The following is a 3805-nucleotide window of genomic DNA, read 5'->3' as shown; positions in this document are numbered from 1 at the left end:
CCTGGGTCATGTGGGTTTAGCTAATAATAATGACACAGTTTAGCTCACACACCCCCCCCCGCCGCCGCCCACGCCACTCCGAACGGTGCACTTCTCTATACCTTTTCACCGGCGCCTATTGTTGTGAACGCACACGGCAGGTTTTTTTTGACACGGCCGGGGCGGTGGGGGGGGGGGTGGACAATGACCCCCGCCCCCCCCCGCGGGCGCCCCCCCGGCTCTGATGGTGTCCTAATCGCACCCCCCCCCACCCCCTATGACTCTCTCTTGTTCTCTCTTCACAGGGTGTCGCTCATGAATGAGCAGAGCACATGGATCCCCTCCGCGCGGCCCACCACAGGTCAGAGGTCAGCGGCTAGTCTTCAGAGAGCCAGCCCCCAGCGGAGGTCCTCGTGAGCTGACCCCCCCCCGCCAGGCCGAACGAAAGAGGGGGGAGGGAGGGAGCAGGAGGGGGGGAGGAGGAGGTTACACTCTGACCTCCTGAGGAAGTCGACCCCACCTGTGGGAATATTCGACGAGCACTTTTAAAAAAAATATATATCGCTGTTCTTATTGCGTTAAGTTATTCAAGACCCACGGAGGATATTAAGAAGTGGTTATTACCCGCCGTGTTCTGTTGACACACTCCGTACTGCCCCCCCCCCCCCCCCCCCCCCCGCGCGCCCACCCTGGTTCCTGCATGCCCGCCATGAGTGTGCCGGTCCAGCAGAAAGCCAGCAGCACCAAGAGAACCGGCAAGCGCATCACCTTCTTCAGCGACCAAGGGGTGGTGATGAAGGAGGCGCCCCCGCACCCAGAGGCACCCTCCTACTACAGCCTGACGGGCCGGGAGCCCGCGCCAACGCCGCAGGGCCAAGACGCCGCCCACCGGCAACGCCCCCCCCCGCCAACGCCGCCGCCCCCCGCCAACGCCGTCTCCGCCAACGCGTCCGCCGCCGCCGCCAGCGCAGAGGCCCCGGCGCACATGTACCTGAGCTCCGTGATCTTCAGCCCGGAGAAGGGCTCGGACCAGAGCAGGGGTCACTACCAGCAGACCCTCCCCATGAACGTGGTCGCACCAGGAGGCCGGCCAGCTGCAGCAGCAGCAGCAGCAGCAGCAGCAGCAACCAACCCCGCAGCCGCCCCTCCTCTCCTCCTCCTCCTCCTCCTCCTCCCAGCCCCAGCCCCAGCGAGCGGTGGCCTGGTCCACCATGGCCAACTGGGGCCCCAACCTGGCCAACTACCTGGGGGGGCGGGGGCGTGACGGAGGCCACGCGGCCCCAGGGCCCCGCCGCCAAGACCGCCATGCACGAGGCCCCGCCGGGCCTGCAGCCGGCCCCGGCCGCCGGCAGGGCGCTGGACAAGCCTCCCATGGGGGGCCAACCCCGCCATGGGGGCCAACCCCCCCGCCGAGGGCTACAGGGAGGCGTCCAAGGCCCGCGGGCTGGACTGGGAGCAGCAGTACCACCCGCAGGCCCACCACCAGGCCCCCCACCAGGCCCCAGCCCAGGCCACGGCTCAAGCCCATCACCAGACTCAGGCTCAGGTCAACGTCCAGGCCCAACCCCACCCCCACCCCCAGGTCATGGCCCACCCCCAGGGCCAGGCCCTGCCCCACCCCCACCCCCACCCCCAGGGCCAGGCCCCTGCCCCATCCCCAGGGGCAGGCCCTGCCCCACCCCCCACCCCACCCCCCAGGTCCAGGTCCAGGTCCAGGTCCAGGCCCAGTCTCTGCCGCAGGCCCAGTCTCTACCCCAGGCCCCATCGCAAGCCTTCCCACAGCCCCTTAAACCGGGGGCCCTGAACGCCCCGCAGCACGGCGGGCCCCACCCCGGTGGCGGCGGCGGCGGCGGCGGAGGCGGCGGCGGCGGCGGCGGCGGCGGCTGCAGCTCGGTCCTGCAGCCCTTCCAGCTGGCCTTCGGTCAGCCCAAGCAGCACCTGGCCGGCTACTACCACAGCTTCCCGCCGGGCGCCCCGCACCACGCTGCCCAACCTCAACTACCTCCACGCAGGCCAAGCCTCCGCACCAGCTGCAGCCCCTCCAGCCACAGAACCAGGAACAGGCATGTCAACAGCAACAGCAGCAGCAACAGCAACAACAACAGCAACAACAGCAACAACAACACATACTCCAGCAGCAGCAGCAACAACAAATGCAGCAGCAGCAGCAGCACCATCAGATGCAGCAGCAGCAGATCCTGCAGCGGCAGAAGCAGCTGCAGCACATGCAGCAAGAAGCAGCAACAGAAGCTCCAACAGCAGCAGCAGCAGCAGCAGCAGCAGCAACAGCAACACAGCATCCAACAGCAAATGCAACATCAGCAGTTGCAGCAGCAGCAGCAGCAGCAAGCTACAACAAAAACCCTTGCGTGCGCGACTACTACAGCAGCGCGCAGAGCGCCCGCCCACTCCCGCAGCCCCCAGCCCTCCGCCGTGGTGGTCCACTCCCAGGAGGCCCTGCCGCCGACGCTCCCCGAGCTCCAGGAGCCCCTCATACAGGACATCACCCCGGAGCCCCAGCAGCCGCCGCTGTCCCAGCCCCCACTCCAGCCCCGGACGCAGGCGCATCGGCCAGATCCCGTCCCACAGCCAGGCCCACGCGCAGTCCCACAGCCAGGCCCAGGCGCTGACCCAGGCCCTGTCCCAGAGCCAGGGCTTGTCCCACACCCAGGCCCTAGCCCACGCCCAGCCCCAGGCCCCGTCCCTCCAGGCGCCCTCCCTCCAGCCCCCCTCCCTCCAGGCCCAGCCCCGCCGCTCTCGCCGGCTCTCCAAGGAAGGGGGCGCTCCGTCGGACAACCCCAACCCCTTCCTGTCGGCGTCGGAGCAGCAGCAGCAGCAGCAGCAGCAGCAGCCGGGGCCAGGCCCCGCCCCCGCTCCAGGGCTCGCTGAACGGACGCTCGTCGCCCCCCCCGCCTGCAGGCGGCCCCCCACCGGCGTGATCCAGAGCACGCGCAGGAAGCGCCGCGTCTCGCAGGAGGTCAACCTGGAGACGCTGGCGCAGAAGGCCTCGGAGATGGAGTCCCTGCCGCCGCACATCGTCAAGGTAACGGACTCCCCCCCCCCCCCCCTCTCCCTCCCTCCCTCCCTCCCCTCCCTCCCTCCCTCCCCTCCCGTCCGGTAAAAAGGTGAGCTGTGTTAACGCGTCGAGGACACACGTCACACGTGGGCTCGGCCTCTCTCTTTGTGAACCTGTCTTTTGTTTGCTCATTCTATTGTCTCTTTTCTTTTGTTCCGTTTCTGGACTTAATCTGCTTCTTTTTGTTAGTTTTTTTTTTTTTTCCTCTCCGTTTTTTTTTTTTTATCACGCGTTAACTTGCTTCCCGTAGGGTAGGAAAAAAGAGAGTGCAAAAACAACTGAAATACCAAGAGACACGCACACGACTAAAATAAAAGCTGAGTGGCTTTGTGCGCCGTGTTCCCCTCACAGCTCTCAGAGAAAACTGGTCGTTACCAGATTTAAAGGCTCTCTGAGAGGAGGAGAACTCGAAACCCCCACCCCCCCCGCCCCGTATTCTTCTTTTTGTTAGAGCGAGGGTGTAATCGCGCAGGTTTTTTATTTCTTTCCATGTCCTCGGGATCTGGGAGGTCGTGCCAGGGAACTCCTGGCACGGAGAGCTCTGCTGTTGGTTTGGTCGTTAACGCCCGAGTGGAATGGCGCGGCGCGGCCTGTTCGGAACGACGCAAGGGGGGGGGGGGGGGGGGGGGGGTGCAGACGGGACGGACCGGACGGACGAGGACGCAGCGTCGCGCCCGACGGCTCAAGTCTTAAACAACCGCCTCACAGTCACATGGTGCTCTCTCTCTCTCCCCTAGCGATGGCTCTCTC

General features: G+C 66.0%; 1 pseudogene across 1 annotated transcript; it reads left to right on the top strand.

Moving 5' to 3' along the window:
• Positions 1 to 445: 445 nt before the first annotated feature.
• On the top strand, positions 446 to 3022 carry LOC311371282 (annotated as a pseudogene). The gene is made up of 2 exons: positions 446 to 1642; positions 1684 to 3022. The product of its transcript is annotated as an uncharacterized misc_RNA (transcript).
• The last annotated feature ends 783 nt before the right edge of the window (positions 3023 to 3805 follow it).

Source organism: Micromesistius poutassou (genome assembly GCF_964030765.1).
Source record: "Micromesistius poutassou genome assembly, contig: SCAFFOLD_6440, whole genome shotgun sequence".
Taxonomy (NCBI): domain Eukaryota; kingdom Metazoa; phylum Chordata; class Actinopteri; order Gadiformes; family Gadidae; genus Micromesistius; species Micromesistius poutassou.
The sequence above is the reverse complement of the archived record's forward strand: the minus strand, read 5'-3'. Positions and strand labels throughout refer to the sequence as shown.